This window comes from Leiobunum rupestre, chromosome 1, assembly GCF_980474605.1.
Source record: "Leiobunum rupestre chromosome 1, qqLeiRupe1.1.hap1, whole genome shotgun sequence".
Taxonomy (NCBI): Eukaryota; Metazoa; Arthropoda; class Arachnida; order Opiliones; family Sclerosomatidae; genus Leiobunum; species Leiobunum rupestre.
The window spans coordinates 89,985,569-90,005,659 of NC_143384.1; the positions used below are offsets into that span (position 1 = coordinate 89,985,569).

The 20,091-nt window shown below is 35.7% G+C and overlaps 1 protein-coding gene across 1 annotated transcript in view; it reads left to right on the plus strand.

Moving 5' to 3' along the window:
* Positions 1 to 17,133: 17,133 nt before the first annotated feature.
* Positions 17,134 to 20,091, plus strand: part of LOC149968845 (fatty acid synthase-like) — a 55,729-nt gene continuing 52,771 nt past the window's right edge. Inside the window, exon 1 of the mRNA XM_090154977.1 lies at positions 17,134 to 17,305. The gene's annotated coding sequence lies outside the window, so the exon portion shown is untranslated. The remainder of the gene's footprint in view (positions 17,306 to 20,091) is intronic.

Below are 20,091 nucleotides of genomic sequence, written 5' to 3' on the forward strand. Positions count from 1 at the left end.
GATTAATGAGGTTAATTAATTCATGATTCGACTTTAAACGAAAAGTTTAAAAATGCAGACTATGATGGATAGAATTTTGAATATGACTTATATAACATCAATTAAATTCAGATAATTAGCTTACATAGAACGTTGCCAACTCCTTTAACCTTTTAATTTCTTTTATATTCATACAACATTTTTAATTTAACATATAAAAAAGCAAATTTATTAGGCTATAACTCATTACGAATACTAATTTGCAAAACAAATCTGTACGTAGCAACGTATAGAGTTCTTAAATTAGGAAAACAGTAAATTACGCGGTAATTTACAGCGTAATTTACCGTGTTGTGGTAAATTACCGTAATTTTTTTTAAAAAAAGGTTTTTTTTACGATTAAAACAAGGAATACAAAGAAGAAACGCTTTTATTCGTTAAACAAATCGCATTTACCGGGCTTCACAGTTTGTTGCTCAAAATATTTCTGAATAACTAGGTCTACTTTATTTCTTTTACGCATTTTTACCGAATAAAACTTTATAGAAAGAATACTATATTCTTTCGCAAGACTACTTCGAAGTAACGCTAAACTAACGTAGATGTTCGGAATAACCAAGTGAAAATAAAACTAACATTTTAGCAGACGACTGATGAATCATGAATGTGATTTTTCTTAAACAGGGCTATAGACATAAGTAATTAAGTATTCTTCCTATTAAACGTATCAAACTATTCTAACACAGCCTTCGACTAATTGGAAATTCGTTACCAAAACGAATCTAGGTGGCGCAGCGGTGCCTAGCTCTTCGAGTTAGTGCGTTACGCCTATGACCTAGTGTTTGCTGGAGTGAAATTACATTATTAAACGATGCAAAAATACACTAAAACGCGAATAACGTTAGGTTTTGAGTTTTGTAATCTTGTGCGACGTATTTTACGTACATTTTAGCACGAAAGATCAAAGAAATTGAGAAACAGTGAATCACGAATACGATGGTAAATTACCCTGGTAATTACCAGGGTAATTACCATTTTCGTAATTTACCTGAGAAAATTGTAAATTACTGTTACCAGGGTAATTTACCGCGTAAATTACCAGGGTAAATTACCGATTCGTATCTCTAGCAACGTAGCAGACGTCTATCGGATTGAAAATCAACGCCAGAAGCCCAGAAATAAGCTTTCCATTTGAAAAATATGGTGCCATATCAAGCAATGAAGGCTACCTCGTATTTTTGTCTTTTTCTTTCTAGATTTTGATCATACAGCTCTATTAATTTATCCCTGGCTAACTGCCCGTGATTTTAAAAATTGGTTTAAATATTTCGATTAGAATAGAAAAAATTCAGAATTAAACACGCGTACTCATTTACAATTTAAAATTTTCTCAGTTTACTGTTACAGTTTCAAGGCTAAAATTTAAGGAAAGGGTTTTAAAATATATAAAAGGTGAGGAAAACCAATGTAAATTATTTTAGAAATATAGGGTGAGTGAGGGTAAGAATGGACATGGCGAAGTTTGGACACTTTTGAAAAATATTTAATTGAAAATTTATTCTTTGATGCCAAAGCGCAAAATTGGTCTCATTTTGAAGCCTTAAACATACCCTAAAACATGCAATTTATTACTAAATATTTACACCGCGACAGATTATACGGCAAGTCTTGAAATAAAACAACTAAAATTATCGAAAAAAATGTCTTGAAATTTCATTGGAAATTTCGTTTTGTGGCTTAGGAAATAAGATATAGCAGGCAAACATGAAATGGTGAGATAAAAATAAATTGTTTAAGTATTATTTTAAGCAATTTGGCGTTTTTCTAGTACACGAAATTTATAATTTAATGAAGGTTTTGCCTTTTTTATAAGCATTTAAATTAACTAGTGCAAAGTTTAAGATTGGACAGCCTACTTTGTGATCAATCACATGTCGATTGTATTCAATTTTAAACGAGGTAGGATTTAGTTTAAAGTCTTTCCTTGAAAGGAAACTTTAAAAGCAAGTTTTCATATTCAAATTTCCCGGGAAAGCAGACGGCTGACTGTGTACGGCTGTGAGGTTGGAGCTCTACGAAACACGTAGCTATGAGGCTGCCTCGCTTACATTGTTAGTCTAGGAGAGTCGAGGGGTTCGACACTCTTTCAAATTTCGTACACGCCAGTAATTTGAAAATTTCCAAATTTCAAATTACTTATTAAATTTTAGAAAATCTTTTCAAATTTCTCAAATGTTTTGGCAAATTTTAAATTTTTTATCGATTCCAACAAATTTCTCAAATTTAATAAATCTTGTGAAATTTGATGGTTTTCCGCAAAATTTTTATGAAATTTGAATTGAAATTTTAGCAAATCTTGAGAAAATTTATAAATTTCTACGGGAAATTTAAGAAATCTTCAAAATTTAGAAATTTACAAAAAAAAACCCCGGAGGAGAAATTTCCAAAGATACCGTAAACTATTTCTGTGATAACTGGACTCGGGAAGTATAATATGTAATAAATTAATATTTTTATATATTAATATTGTAATATTACAATATCTACCCTTCTTGTCCATAGTTTTCCTAATAGTGTCCAAAGTTAGCACCCCCCAGGCTAATTCAAAACTATTTTGTCCAATGTTTGACTTACTCACTTCATTTCTTAAAATAATTATTGTTTTAAAAATTCACAAATTTAAATACCAAAAACCAGAATATATTAAAAATGAACATTCATTATTTGTATTTCAAATCGTTTTAAAATGGTCTACTCTCAATTTGTGTTTTTAAATCGAATTTTACAAAAAGTGTCCATTCTTACCCTCGCTCACCATATTTCGCTTTTGAAAATTCCAAAACAAAACTCTTTAAACCTAAAACATTTTCAATATCTGCGCCTTCATTGATCTCAACTACTCCCCCTTAATTCAACCTTTCAACTGCTTTGATAAAAGTATTTTTATTTAATTAATTGTAGGCTATTTGTCACTATTTGTTCGACCATATTATTTGGCTAAATTTAAGGTTTATACTATTTGCACCGACGAATCGAATTTTGGTCATTAATATTCTAGAATACCAAATAATTAATTTGAAAAATCCGAGTATTCTATTTACAAATTTTGATTTTTGTCAAATTTTAACCAAATTTACCAGACTATTTGGTATTCATATAAAATTTTCGGCTGTGAGCTCAGCAAACTTTGCCATGTTATCGCGGGGTGTCATCAACTCCTAACACGTGCTAAACCCACTAGGGCTGCGTTCAATAACCTTTCGATTCATTCCCGATTATGCATCAGAAAAACAGATTTTTGTTGATGAACTCGCAGGTAGAAGTTTTCCGTGTTTTGCCGCTCAACAAACATTTACGTCATGATAAGCAATTGGACCAAATGTATCGGATTATTATACGATTTTAATGTTGGCCTGACGTTTCCAAGTCTATCTAACTTTAAATATAAGGAATGACAACTTGTGGAAGAGATAATTTTTGGGGGAAGAACGTCATTAATCCATATCCATTTGGTGCCCCAAATTTTCATTATTAATTTTTTTTAACTTAAAACTAGGTCATAGGTCAATGGTCATTGACTGAATAGTATAAAAATTAATTAGTGATATATGGTGATAAATGAATAATCAATAACTCTTTATATTAGTCTAACTAAAATGTTCAAATTAAGTGTGAAAAAATGGTGATATATGCTGAAAGGTCAGCACTGAGAAGTGATATTTTACGGTAAGCGTATCATAAGGTCCCCCTAGGTAAAGGGACCCGTGTGATGTCCTCCGAGACTAAATTCTCTTCAGAGGTAAAGATGTCCTCCGAGACTAAATTTCCTCCAGGGGTAAAGATGTCCTCCGAGACTAAATTCTCTTCAGAGGTAATGATGTCCTCCGAGACTAAATTTCCTCCAGGGGTAAAGATGTCCTCCGAGACTAAATTTCCTCCAGGGGTAAAGATGTCCTCCGAGACTAAATTCTCTTCAGAGGTAAAGATGTCCTCCGAGACTAAATTTCCTCCAGGGGTAAAGATGTCCTCCGAGACTAAATTCTCTTCAGAGGTAATGATGTCCTCCGAGACTAAATTTCCTCCAGGGGTAAAGATGTCCTCCGAGACTAAATTTCCTCCAGGGGTAAAGATGTCCTCCGAGACTAAATTCTCTTCAGAGGTAAAGATGTCCTCCGAGACTAAATTTCCTCCAGGGGTAAAGATGTCCTCCGAGACTAAATTCTCTTCAGAGGTAATGATGTCCTCCGAGACTAAATTTCCTCCAGGGGTAAAGATGTCCTCCGAGACTAAATTTCCTCCAGGGGTAAAGATGTCCTCCGAGACTAAATTCTCTTCAGAGGTAAAGATGTCCTCCGAGACTAAATTTCCTCCAGGGGTAAAGATGTCCTCCGAGACTAAATTCTCTTCAGAGGTAAAGATGTCCTCCGAGACTAAATTTCCTCCAGGGGTAAAGATGTCCTCCGAGACTACATTTTCTGAAGAGGTAAAGATGTCCTCCGAGACTAAATTTCCTCCAGGGGTAAAGATGTCCTCCGAGACTAAATTCTCTTCAGAGGTAAAGATGTCCTCCGAGACTAAATTTCCTCCAGGGGTAAAGATGTCCTCCGAGACTAAATTCTCTTCAGAGGTAAAGATGTCCTCCGAGACTAAATTTCGTCCAGGGGTAAAGATGTCCTCCGAGACTAAATTTCCTCCAGGGATAAAGATGTCCACCGAGACTACATTTTCTGAAGAGGTAAAGATGTCCTCCAAGACTAAATTTCCTCCAGGGGTAAAGATGTCCTCCGAGACTAAATTCTCTTCAGAGGTAAAGATGTCCTCCGAGACTAAATTTCCTCCAGGGGTAAAGATGTCCTCCGAGACTAAATTCTCTTCAGAGGTAAAGATGTCCTCCGAGACTAAATTTCCTCCAGGGGTAAAGATGTCCTCCGAGACTAAATTCTCTTCAGAGGTAAAGATGTCCTCCGAGACTAAATTTCCTCCAGAGGTAAAGATGTCCTCCGAGACTAAATTTCCTCCAGGGATAAAGATGTCCACCGAGACTACATTTCCTCCAGGAATAAAGATGTCCACCGAGACTACATTTTCTGAAGAGGTAAAGATGTCCTCCAAGACTAAATTTCCTCCAGGGGTAAAGATGTCCTCCGAGACTAAATTCTCTTCAGAGGTAAAGATGTCCTCCGAGACTAAATTTCCTCCAGGGGTAAAGATGTCCTCCGAGACTAAATTCTCTTCAGAGGTAAAGATGTCCTCCGAGACTAAATTTCCTCCAGGGGTAAAGATGTCCTCCGAGACTAAATTCTCTTCAGAGGTAAAGATGTCCTCCGAGACTAAATTTCCTCCAGAGGTAAAGATGTCCTCCGAGACTAAATTTCCTCCAGGGATAAAGATGTCCACCGAGACTACATTTTCTGAAGAGGTAAAGATGTCCTCCGAGACTAAATTTCCTCCAGGGGTAAAGATGTCCTCCGAGACTAAATTCTCTTCAGAGGTAAAGATGTCCTCCGAGACTAAATTTCCTCCAGGGGTAAAGATGTCCTCCGAGACTAAATTCTCTTCAGAGGTAAAGATGTCCTCCGAGACTAAATTTCCTCCAGAGGTAAAGATGTCCTCCGAGACTAAATTATCTTCAGAGGTAAAGATGTCCTCCGAGACTAAATTTCCTCCAGAGGTAAAGATGTCCTCCGAGACTAAATTTCCTCCAGGGATAAAGATGTCCTCCGAGACTAAATTTCCTCCAGGGGTAAAGATGTCCTCCGAGACTAAATTCTCTTCAGAGGTAAAGATGTCCTCCGAGACTAAATTTCGTCCAGGGGTAAAGATGTCCTCCGAGACTAAATTTCCTCCAGGGATAAAGATGTCCACCGAGACTACATTTTCTGAAGAGGTAAAGATGTCCTCCAAGACTAAATTTCCTCCAGGGGTAAAGATGTCCTCCGAGACTAAATTCTCTTCAGAGGTAAAGATGTCCTCCGAGACTAAATTTCCTCCAGGGGTAAAGATGTCCTCCGAGACTAAATTCTCTTCAGAGGTAAAGATGTCCTCCGAGACTAAATTTCCTCCAGAGGTAAAGATGTCCTCCGAGACTAAATTTCCTCCAGGGATAAAGATGTCCACCGAGACTACATTTCCTCCAGGGATAAAGATGTCCACCGAGACTACATTTTCTGAAGAGGTAAAGATGTCCTCCAAGACTAAATTTCCTCCAGGGGTAAAGATGTCCTCCGAGACTAAATTCTCTTCAGAGGTAAAGATGTCCTCCGAGACTAAATTTCCTCCAGGGGTAAAGATGTCCTCCGAGACTAAATTCTCTTCAGAGGTAAAGATGTCCTCCGAGACTAAATTTCCTCCAGGGGTAAAGATGTCCTCCGAGACTAAATTCTCTTCAGAGGTAAAGATGTCCTCCGAGACTAAATTTCCTCCAGAGGTAAAGATGTCCTCCGAGACTAAATTTCCTCCAGGGATAAAGATGTCCACCGAGACTACATTTTCTGAAGAGGTAAAGATGTCCTCCGAGACTAAATTTCCTCCAGGGGTAAAGATGTCCTCCGAGACTAAATTCTCTTCAGAGGTAAAGATGTCCTCCGAGACTAAATTTCCTCCAGGGGTAAAGATGTCCTCCGAGACTAAATTCTCTTCAGAGGTAAAGATGTCCTCCAAGACTAAATTTCCTCCAGGGGTAAAGATGTCCTCCGAGACTAAATTCTCTTCAGAGGTAAAGATGTCCTCCGAGACTAAATTTCCTCCAGAGGTAAAGATGTCCTCCGAGACTAAATTTCCTCCAGGGATAAAGATGTCCTCCGAGACTAAATTTCCTCCAGGGGTAAAGATGTCCTCCGAGACTAAATTCTCTTCAGAGGTAAAGATGTCCTCCGAGACTAAATTTCGTCCAGGGGTAAAGATGTCCTCCGAGACTAAATTTCCTCCAGGGATAAAGATGTCCACCGAGACTACATTTTCTGAAGAGGTAAAGATGTCCTCCAAGACTAAATTTCCTCCAGGGGTAAAGATGTCCTCCGAGACTAAATTCTCTTCAGAGGTAAAGATGTCCTCCGAGACTAAATTTCCTCCAGGGGTAAAGATGTCCTCCGAGACTAAATTCTCTTCAGAGGTAAAGATGTCCTCCGAGACTAAATTTCCTCCAGGGGTAAAGATGTCCTCCGAGACTAAATTCTCTTCAGAGGTAAAGATGTCCTCCGAGACTAAATTTCCTCCAGAGGTAAAGATGTCTTCCGAGACTAAATTTCCTCCAGGGATAAAGATGTCCACCGAGACTACATTTCCTCCAGGGATAAAGATGTCCACCGAGACTACATTTTCTGAAGAGGTAAAGATGTCCTCCAAGACTAAATTTCCTCCATGGGTAAAGATGTCCTCCGAGACTAAATTCTCTTCAGAGGTAAAGATGTCCTCCGAGACTAAATTTCCTCCAGGGGTAAAGATGTCCTCCGAGACTAAATTCTCTTCAGAGGTAAAGATGTCCTCCGAGACTAAATTTCCTCCAGGGGTAAAGATGTCCTCCGAGACTAAATTCTCTTCAGAGGTAAAGATGTCCTCCGAGACTAAATTTCCTCCAGAGGTAAAGATGTCCTCCGAGACTAAATTTCCTCCAGGGATAAAGATGTCCACCGAGACTACATTTTCTGAAGAGGTAAAGATGTCCTCCGAGACTAAATTTCCTCCAGGGGTAAAGATGTCCTCCGAGACTAAATTCTCTTCAGAGGTAAAGATGTCCTCCGAGACTAAATTTCCTCCAGGGGTAAAGATGTCCTCCGAGACTAAATTCTCTTCAGAGGTAAAGATGTCCTCCAAGACTAAATTTCCTCCAGGGGTAAAGATGTCCTCCGAGACTAAATTCTCTTCAGAGGTAAAGATGTCCTCCGAGACTAAATTTCCTCCAGAGGTAAAGATGTCCTCCGAGACTAAATTTCCTCCAGGGATAAAGATGTCCACCGAGACTACATTTTCTGAAGAGGTAAAGATGTCCTCCGAGACTAAATTTCCTCCAGGGGTAAAGATGTCCTCCGAGACTAAATTCTCTTCAGAGGTAAAGATGTCCTCCGAGACTAAATTTCCTCCAGGGGTAAAGTTGTCCTCCGAGACTAAATTTCCTCCAGGGGTAAAGTTGTCCTCCGAGACTAAATTTCCTTAAGGGGTAAGGATGTCCTCCGAGACTAAATTCCCTCCAGGGGTAAAGATGTCCTCCGAGACTAAATTTCCTTAAGGGGTAAGGATGTCCTCCGAGACTAAATTTCCTTAAGGGGTAAGGATGTCCTCCGAGACTAAATTTCCTCCAGAGACCGAAGGAAAAGAAGGAGCCATCCGTCAACCAGCCTAGCCAGTCACTATCACGTTATAACTTTTCAAACTTAATTTTTGAAGTAAAAAACAGGCGGAAAAAGATGAACGCAATTACGCGCTTCGGTAACTAGCGACTGAGCTTTACGAATTCACTAATTAAATTAAACTAGGAAACTTTTGATTATAATTATTTTTAATTTCGAACGTGATGCGAATCCTAATGGTTTTGGGAAACTGGAAAGACAGTTGTCACGGTCAAGGGCGTGTTATATTCTAAAACATTAAAGCTTTATCAACTTGGATTTACTAAGATTTCGTTTCAGAACAAAATCCAACTAACCGTGAATATTTTTAAATCTCAAGCAGAGTAATATGTAATAAAGTTTTTATTTAGATAAAACAAGGAACACGACGATACAATTTAATGTTTGGACAATACTAAATCCGATAGCTTAAGGGGGACGATTTATGTCATTTTTGGATCAATGGGGTTAGTTTTATTTTGTTAAATACGTAAAAACTTAACTATATTATAAATAGCAACAAATGCTTTACCACTAAGCGCCTTGCATCAATTGATCTGAGTTTAAAATTTCAAGGTGCTCATATTTTTACTGTACTTGACCATATTATAAATGTGCATGAGTATATTTTAGAATGCAATGATCTTGTTATAAATGTTCATGATCATGTTGTAAATCATAAATGTTCCTGATTGTGTTCTAAATATTCCTGATTGTGTTATAAATGTTCTAAAGGTTCATAGACATATATAAAATGTCCGTTAACATATGGAAATTCACCATGGATTGGTAAAGTTCGGAAATTTACAACCAATATTTGGGAATGAGATGCACAGGTAGGCTGAAAACCTCGAGCATATCGGTCGTTTCAACGCACAAATCCTAAGCCTAACAACTTCAAGTTCCCAAAGTGACCGTTGTTGAGTCTGAAGTGTAAAGCACGTCTTTGCAGTGGCCCCCACAGAAATAAAATTGATGATAACTAGCCTTTAATCTCTTCTGAATTCCGTCTTTTTACAGAAGTTATTATGATCTTGAAGATGCGAGTAACATTAAGATGAAATAACCATAAAACTGATTTCAATAGATTCGTCCAAACAGACAATCGCCTCGTCGTGTACCCAGTCTTACGCAATTATCCTAAGTTACGCTATAAAGCGATATAGCCAGATTCCGAAGGCAATAAAGACATCGAGGGGTGCCGGGAGTAGTGGCTCACTCCTGTAATCCCAGGCGTCCGGGAGGCAGAGATTGTGGATGGCCGTGTGAGGACGACCACTAATCCCACAACGGGTGGTTGTCATACTTCCGCCACGGGTGTCCCAACCCTATCCCTAAGTATCCCCCCGTTGGCCAGTGGCCGTAACACATATCTCGCACCTGTTTAATTAAATGGACGAGCGGACTGTATTGTCCCACCCGTTACAATGGCTCATAACGAGCACAAAAAAAAGACATCGAGGAGATTTTAGAAAGAACACTTCAAAAAAATAAAATAATAAAGATTAAAAGCAGTACGTTTTCTTGCTTAAATATGAATTTTTGGATAGACAAAATGGTCGAGACCCCCACAGGATTTTTTAACGATCGCCGCCACTGTGGCACTGCGTCTTTGTCGTTAGTTAAGCGTTCTGCTTGACGGTGTCTTTCCGACCTGCAGGGCTCCTTAGTCGCTCTTTAATCAAAAGGAAAAGTGGTACCGTGCTCCATTGCCAATTATGAAATTCGGGTTCAATGGCCCCTGCTACCCGCATTAATAATACCCTTCACCTTGTTTACCAAAACACTATTAATTTCGCGCCAAAGAGTATTCACTTTCTACCCGTGGACCGTCGCACCTGACGCTACAAGTAATTGAAGCGAAGCTTCTTTACATCATTAAGAAATGTTCGTTATTGTCGTAGGCATACTAAAACATTTGAATAAAATTTTGAAACACTGTCTTAACGATGCCCATAGTTCTGAAATATCTAGTGTTGTTAATTTTCCGGAAAAATAAAATGCGGAAAATTTTCAGAAAAAAATCGAAAAATAAAAAATTGAAACATAAATTACTTTTTAAGGCTTTTTAATTTTTTAACTTTAAATCGATATAAAATGTCGAATAACAGTAAACATACTACAAAACATTAATAGTGCTACATTGTTAATCAGTTTAAACTAGTCTAGAGGTTTAGTTTTACTTTCAGATTCGAAAAAATGAGGCGAAAATTCCGCTTTATTTAAATTTGCAAACAATATTAGACTAATTATGGAATGAAAACTTTTGTTTATTATCTTCGAAAAAATACCGAAAATTTTCCGGAAAAAAGGCCTCGGTCATTTTCGGGAAAATTTTCGCGTAAAACACTAGAAATATCGATCTGTGGTAAATCTAGTTATTAAGAAAAACATGATTCTTCACCAGTCATTGTAAAGGGTAGAATTTCCAATATATTGATATATGGCTTAGATAAAAATATATTTTTTCTGAATCGATTTGGCAATTTTGGAATAATTTTCACGAAGTGTTAAAAAATAATTGCCATTGAGTTTTCTCACCTTTTTTGAAAATTGATATGCATATTTATCAGTTGGAAAGTTTTCATCTCAATTCTGACCCGCCAAACTGTCAGGCAACGTTAATATTTTAAATTTAAATACCAAAAAGGTTTTTGAAACTAAATCTGAGGACGATTTCAAGATTTTGAAATGATTTGATTTTATGGTTTAATCCCATTTGGTTTTCTTAAATGGGATCTCAATATTACCAAGATTTCTAAAATCTTTTTTCTATGGAAATCCTTGCATCGTTTTTTCTGTGTACTGTGTGTAGATTTTACATCGAAATTGAGAATTTTCCAGGTTTTTGAAAACTTGGTTCTTAGAAGTGATTAGCTAATGTTTGTTTTGTCGCTGAACTTAAATTAAATTACATAAGCGTTTCTTTAATTGGCTGTTTAAAGATAACGGATTTAATAATCAGCTAGGCTAATACCCAAGGCACCACCTTAGGCCTAAGTCATCAAGCGACCTTTGAAGCCTTTTCATTCAGGTGGCCGGGTTACAATGCGTAGGAGGGTGGTGGCTAGCCCTGCATGCCACGCGAGCCAACAGCTCCCTACACTAACTATTACCGTTAACCTCAACATGTTTTTATGGAAGGGGAAACCGAAGAGCTCGAGGGAAAACCACTTAAACCAGTGGGGAAAGAACTTGCAAACTCAACGCAGAAGGAGTTGTTCTGAGTTTTCACCCAGTGCCACAAGCTGGGATCGAACCCGGCTCCTCTTGCTGCGAGGCGAAACTGCTTAAGAAATTATTATTCGTAATTATGTAAAATATTTAAAGGAATTATTATTAGTAATTATGTAAAATATTTAAAGGAATTATTATTAGTAATTATGTAAAATATTTAAAGGAAATATTATTAGTAACTATGTTTAATATTTAAAGAAATTATTATTCGTAATTATGTAAAATACTTAAAGAAATTATTATTCGTAATTATGTAAAATATTTAAAGAAATTATTATTAGTAACTATGTTAAATATTTAAAGAAATTATTATTCGTAATTATGTAAAATATTTAAAGAAATTATTATTAGTAACTATGTTAAATATTTAAAGAAATTATTATTAGTAACTATGTTAAATATTAAAATATTAATTAAATATCATATTATATTACTATTATAATTTTTAATTAGACATTTTAATGATATTAAATTATTATAACAGTCCTGATTCAAATTAATGTTATAGTAAATTTAGTAATATTACTGACCCACAGATGGCGACTACGCCATACTGCCCAATTATGCTCCACCCACGAAATTCGAAAAAGATTACATCATGGAAACGAAGGTAGAAGTGTTAGTTTGTTCCCAGTTACTTAGATTGGTTTTTGGGTGTAACAATAAGCAACATTAGTAACCAGATACTATTCAGATAGTCATATAATCTTCTGAATTATCCATTTAAGTTTTTGTAGAAACGCAGAGAAAACGGAATTACTTATAGCATAAGTAACATAATAACGATAAGTTCTTATTGCTTTAATTCTAATTTTCTAACCGAACTTTTTTCGGCACTGATACTCTCTTCAAGCTGTGACTTGGACTCGCGACTTACCTTTTTGGATGACTACGTTTTGATAAAAATTTAAGCCTAATATCGAAGAGCACGTTCTGGAGTCGCGAGGGGCCTTGGCTTTGTTTAGAAGCCCGTGTGTGAATCACGCGTGATAAAAAAAACATGAGCTCGTGGCGCCGAGAAAAACGTTTTTAATTTTTATCATCTTAGCCTAATATTCCGCCTATCTATCGGAAACCAGATATTTCGGCTTAGCGGAAGTCTCGCGTATTTTAGACACTAGAGGGCTCTGTGCTGAGAAAACATCTTAATAATAATCTTCATAATAACGAAAATCAGTTTGGTTGTAAATCTCGTTAATTGTCATACTTATTGTTAATATGTTACTTATGCTTATAGTAATAATCAGCTAGGCTATTACCCAAGGCACCACCTTAGGCCCAAAACATTGACCTTTAATGCCATTAATTCAGGTGGTGGTGGAAAGCTCTTCCTACCGTTAACCTCAACAAGTTTTTATGGAAAAGGGGAACTCTTTTAACCACTGTTAAGAAAGCAATCTAAGTGCTAACCAATCCGCCAAACCACCTCTACTTATAAAGTGCTATTTCTCTTTTCAGATAATAGATGGCGCGTTAGTATTGCTAAACTCAAATTAGACGCTCCAATTCGGTGTTCCTCCGTGACGTAGACAAACGGAAATCGTCAAAGGTCAAAGCGTCGTTGGTCACGTGAGCCGAATGAAAAGAAAGATTGAAAAACGGCTCTTTTGATGTGGCTATATTAACCTTCGACGTTTCTTCGCGACAAACGATTTCTGAAAGCGCAGTCTTTACGGCTCTGTCCCTGAGGAGAGTCGATTGACGAAATGAGCGTTGTTCCGCTAACCTTGTCTTTCAATATCCACCCAAGAAATCGCCGTGTTGAGGTGCCAATTTTATTCGTTATCATCTCACTTTATAAGTGAGCAATAGTTACTACTGTTCAAAACAAAATGAAATAGATATACATCAATTCTGTAACGTGGTTTTCGGAAAACTTCTATACGGAAATATTTTGTTTCCTACAAAGTATACCGTCTAGAATATGCAATTTCATTGGTGCCAAATTAGAATTAAACTTCTTCGTGGTTTTGGCTAAGACCAAAGTGTAGTATATTTCGCGTAAGCTGTTAAATATATCCGGTTACGTGCAACATTTAAATTCTTTAAATATTTTTTTAAGCAGGTTAATTTTCGCAATTTCTTTTTATTCAATTAAATAATTTCCGGACCTGGTGGATGACCTTGATCTTTTACACCAAACACGTTTTGTAGTTTTGATAAAGTGAGTTTCAATGTGTTAAAGTGTAACAATCCTTTCTTTGGGCCTCGGAGCAGCTGCTTTATTATGTTCTGGGATAGCCTTGGGTATTAGCCAGCTGATTATTATTATTATTATAGTTAACTATTCACTTTCAAATTATCGAAACTAATTTAACCACAATAAGTACGGAAGTTCATACTCCCTTTAAACACTAAAAAAAGATGTACTCTATTCTAGAAAAATTACTAAAATCAAGTGTTTTTTAAATATTGATTTAAATCAAATGTTTTTAAATATTGATTTAAATCAAATGTTTTTTTAAATATTAATTTAAATCAAATGTTTTTAAATATTGATTTAAATCAAATGTTTTTTTAAATATTGATTTAAATCAAATGTTTTTTAAATATTAATTTAAATCAAATGTTTTTTAAATATTGATTTAAATCAAATGTTTTTAAATATTGATTTAAATCAAATGTTTTTTTAAATATTAATTTAAATCAAATGTTTTTAAATATTGATTTAAATCAAATGTTTTTTTAAATATTGATTTAAATCAAATGTTTTTTAAATATTAATTTAAATCAAATGTTTTTTAAATATTGATTTAAATCAAGTAATATATAATAATCCTAAAAATTAAAAACCACATTTACGTAGTTTACACTGAAGTATTTTATTTAAAATACGTGACGCAACTAGATTCGGAGCAGTGTGATTTGAGTTGTTTTAAATAAAATAAAAATAAATAAAATAAACACGTAGGCTTAGTATCGATTAAATCATGTAATATATTACTAAGAATGCATTTCTTTCCAATTCGGGGGTGTTAAAACTCTACTAGTTTTATGAGTTAAATGTAATATTAATTTGTTTTCAATTTAATATGTAGCAGTTTACTCAAATAATATAATGCTTTATATTCTTTGGTTTACTTGTATTTTTGAAATAGACATTTCGGCCTAAAGAGGCAATAGTCGTAAAAATGGAATGTTGTCCCCAACGCACTCAACTTTGACCCCGAGCAAAGCCAAGCCCTATTTACGGCTCTCGGGAAATTCCTAGAAACAGGGGCTCGCCGCTCGCGTTTCAGTGAAAGTAACAAAAGGAGCTAAAATTCCTTCAAAAACTATCCCGCAGTGGTGCAATTACGTTCTTCTGGCACCGTAAATAGGGATGTACCGGTATGGGTGCAGCCGATAATATCGGCCGATATTAACAAAGTTATCTATCATAACAGTTGTGTATATGATCAAATCATTGTCAAAGACGGTTCCGTGTACTGCCATATAATTTTATTCTAATTTTTCATTAAAAAACGTTTGCAAGAACATATGCGAATATGTTTAATTTCATTTTACGAGATACATATTTTCTATCACAAATCGAATATAATTGTTTTAAATTTGTTTAGACTCGTAACCCCCTTTCTAAAAAAAGGTATGATCTAGCTTCTGAAGTCTGGCGAGAATTTTCTTATTTTTAAATGTTTTCTCCCTTAATTCCCTCCAAAAAAAGTACTCTTAATTTTTTAAATACTAAATTAGTAATTCAATTTAATTTTAGATTTTATAAGCAATAGAACTGAAATAGATTGGCAATCAGGGATTAATTGCTCAAAAATCCATAATTTCATTAAAAACTGATTTAAAACAATTTTTTATTGAAATATATTTTGAAAATATGGCCTCTTGAGCAATTGTTGCACCACTAGTTCAGATTTTAGAATATCCTGCTTATTACGCAGATCTGGCTGCACTTTTGCTGACTTTTTACCTTATTTCAGTAAAGGAGAGTACACGACGAAGAAATAGAAATGTTTGGACAATACTGCAGTCGGACCTAGTGAATCAATTGGTTTTTAATAAAAGATAGATGTAACATCAAGAATGAATACTTTGAGTTCAAGAAATGAAATTACACTGCGTAAGTATAATAGCTCTTTATATAAAATACGAGAGGTCACGTGATTACGTTAGATACATCGTTAGAGTGCGCGCGAAAACGCACGAGACCCTCTACACGGAAATATTAGCAAGCGCGCGCTCCAAAAAAAAAATTTTTTTATACATGTATGCGTATATATTATTTTATAGAAAGAGCTATTACATTTTTTATATTTTCATATTTAATCACATTTTTCTCTATTTATTAATTTTATAAAACCGTATAAAACCACTGTACGATGTATTTCGGTGTGCCGTATGGTTTTATCCAAGAATATTTTCGAAAAATAAGGAATAAGATTAGCAGTAGATTGCAATAGATACTTCACTCTATAATTATATACTTTTGGTGTTACGTCACACAGAAATTCCAAACCTGCGTAGTTACTTGTTTCAATCGAATAACTTTGACAGTACTATACAGCGATTGATACTTCTCTCAATAAGGATATACTTTTGGTGTTACCATAAGTGTATAATATTGATACATAAGTATGACACTTCCTATTTTTCACACGCAAAGGTTTTACTGAGAGCTACTCACAAGACAGACTGCATTACGGGCTTAGTCGTGGTTTTGCGTCCGCTTGCTAACGCGTCACCCGTATCCTTTCCATAAATCCGCTACGACTGCCCAACTTGTTCTGGAAATTGTGCGGATAAACCTATGGACGAATTCATTCGCTCTGTTCAGTGGGAGAGCTGGGGAAGCATGGTAGAAGTGTGGAAAAAACAGTAAACAAGAAAGACAACGTTATTTTATAGAAAGGCCTATTATCTCGATATAAAAGCTGAACGTTTCAGTTAAAGAACATTCGTATTCAAAAGTCGTCTACTATTTCTTCCCACATTTAGTTGACAGGTATTAAAGTAGATGGCTCTATCTTTTCTAAGCTCGAAGCCTATAGAACGATGGATATTTATCTCCATAATTATATAAATGTTACGAAGGGATAAAATGAGCAATACACACCGATGGATATTTATTACTATAAGTATATAATTTTGGTATCACGTATTACAGAATTGCCAAACTTCATCATAAGTTAATATTTCTTCTTCTGATGCCAAAAATAGTTCTTAAAGCTTTCTAAAATCCGTCCATTATTTGATAACAAATGATAGAGCGAGATCATCCGAGGCCTACTCGTCTCGGCGGACCACCCGGCAACGCGATAGGGCCCGCCGTACCTGGTCCGACGCTCCGGGTTTCCCCCGCAACCCTATCAACCCCGTCAGGCTGTTGGGCTCGGACGGGCAGGAGCAGCCGCGGCCGGCTTCCCCGTAACCATGCCAACCGACGATCACGCCACCTTCCGAGGAGATCGTACGAGTCGACGTCGGCGGGGAGCGCGCGCTGCCGCTCTTTTCGCGGACATTGCGGCGAAGAAGTCTGCGCAGGGGATCAAACATTCTAGTTCGTGCCATGTCGAATTTCGCAACGACTGAAGGCGGGTGCCGTTAAGCCTAGGCCCCATTTTTTGCGTAGTGGCCTCCCTACTCTCTCTCTCTCTCTCCCTCACTCCTTTCTTCGCGCGCTCTCTCTCTCTCCCTCAAGACTCATTTTTGTCTAGGCCTAACTCGTACGATCTGTCTGCTCGCTGCGGAGACAAACCCCTATTGTTTTCAGCGCGAGTGACCTACTTGCGCTTTTAACCGGGTGAAAACAGCGGGTAAGTACGATAACAGACACTATTATTATACTCTATTACTTTTAATAACGAGATAAGAAACGTTTATGTAAAATTCGAGCCTTTTTTATTTGCATCTTTTTATCGTATATTTACCAAACCGTTACAAATGGATGAAAGATGAATTATTTAAGAAATTTTTCTATTTAAATTTTTTGGGTATAAACGTACCTATTTTTTAAAATGTCTTTACGGGTATGTAAACGTTTTGTAATCCTTAGGCCTATAATTTAAGACTGAAAAAAAGTGTTTTTGCGAGTTTATTTCTTGTCGTTTTATTTTTTTAAAATTCGCGTATTGTGTTTTATTTATTTAGACTGCGTTTTCAATTTTTCAATTTATATTTTATTTTATAAATGGCGAGTTCAATGTTTTGACGTGGCGTTGATCCTTTACAGGTGTATGCACGATAAGCCTATTTTTAGAACTGAAAACTAGACTTTTAAATTATATTCGATAATAATTTAGAAAGCGCGAAACAACAATGATGAAAATGGTGAAAGTTTTCAGTCGTTGTACGTAAGGTTTTCGAATTTCGATCGATCTAGCCGTGTTGCGAACTGATCGAAATGATTGAATTGAACCCTTGATTGAACGATTTCTAAACTGACTGTTTTGCATGCGACACTACCTGTACTAGTTTCGGTTTATCACGATTATTTTCACTCCATAAAACATTGTGGGATTTTCAGGCGCTCGTTTAAAAAAAAAGTAAAATGGTTCAGATTAATGACGTCATAGTCATAAGATTTTAAAGAAGAAATCAGCAGATATTTTACAGATATTTATTCAAATTCTACGGTTAATATAAAATTAAATTTAATTTATAGGTTAATACTTAATGATATTTAATTTATAGGTTAATACTTAATGATATTTAATTTATAGGTTAATACTTAATGATATTTAATTTATAGGTTAATACTTAATGATATTTAATTTATGGGTTAATACTTAATGATATTTTGAAATGAAATGGTGTGTTTAATGTGCACAACAACAGTTACAAATCGAACCTTCGAGGTTGTACACAATAAGAAAATTGATCAATGTATTACAAATTAGTACAAGGAATATATAGATTATTTACAATGTTGAAAAGTTTCCAGAAATTACTGTAAAAATATCTTAACAATCAGAAAATTTATTATAAGTTATTTGCATATGTGAATTTAGGGATATTTAGTATAATGAATATGTAGAATTAGTATAACTATTTACATGTATGTCTGAAAAGTCATTCATTTTCGACAATTTTGAATATCCGCGTTTATGTCTAGTACTGTAACTAGGTACTTGAAACATTAGTGAGCTTGTTAGGCCCGCACATAGACGCTAAAAGAAATTATTCACTCCAAAATAAAAACCGTCAAAAGGAAGGGTTTTTAAATTAAAAACGCGTGAATCTCGATGATATCGCCCATTTTTTCGTCGCACGTGTAATTATTTATTCTGATAATAAAATAGAATCACGTGGGCTTAGCAATATTTATCCGCATTTGTCTTAGCCAATAAGATTATCCCTTCCGAGCAAGCACGCGCCAATTTACACAATATAACCGTTGAATTTTTCAAATCAATTTCTTTTAAGATCTATTGAGAATTAACTATGGTTTTTTTTTAAAAACACGATTTCACGTTTATCATAATAGAGTTTTATCGTATCCATTCCCAAATAATTTAGTAAGTATGTGTAAATGTATGGCTGTTTTTTTAGGAAGTGGGTGTGGGCAAGCTCCACGAATTTGCGTTGCACATTTTCGACATCCTGAAACCCCATGAGAGCATTCCGTAAGTCAACTTTGACCGTACCAAAGTCATATACAGCGTTTTAAAACATCTGACAGACTTAAGGTCACGTGATAATCGCAGAATTCCGAAAAGTAAACGTCTAGATCGTCCAACAATATTTGAAATCTGCTCACGGAAATATAGCTTTTCATCAAATAAGACGCCAAGGTCTTTTAGAATAGCAGTTCGTGGTATAGCATTGTCGTTTAGTTTGTAAGAGTAAAGTGTACTGTTTACTTTTCTTGTGAACGTGATAACTAAACTTTTGGAGTCGTTCACGAGTAAATTATTCAAACAGCACCAGTTAGCGATTCGAAAGAGGTCATCTTGTAGAAGTTGGCAGTCTTCAATATTCCTGAAAAGTAGTTGGAAAAGAAACGTCCGTTAAAGTTCCATTGCATTTTAGCACGTTAGTTCTGTTACGTAGATAGTCCGCTACCCATTCGCAAGCTGGGCCAACCAGTCCATATCATTTTAGTTTTTTTATCAACAGTCGATGCGAGACCCTGTCAAAGGCCTTTGACAGGGCAATTGATACTACATCAACCTGACGCTGTCTCAACACTGCTGGCATAACGTCATTTAAGAACGATACGTGGTTGGTTTCCACAGACCGTGATCTAATGAAGCCATGTTGTGAATCGGCGAAATTGGGCTTAAACCAGTTGTATAATTTGTCGTGCATTATTGAGTCAACTATTTTTGCGAAACAACAAAGTAGCGATATGGGCCGAAAGTTCTTTACGTCGCCCGCGAAACCAGATTTAAATATTGGCGAAATAATGACCATTTTCCGCAGGGACGGGAATGGTCCAGATTTGAGCGATAAATTAAATTTAATTTTCCGGTTAATACTTAATGATATTTAATTATTCGCTTAATAGGAAATTATATTTAATTATTCGGTTTATAGCAAATTATATTTCATTATTCGGTTAATACCAAATAACATTTAATTATATTTTAGTTTATTACCT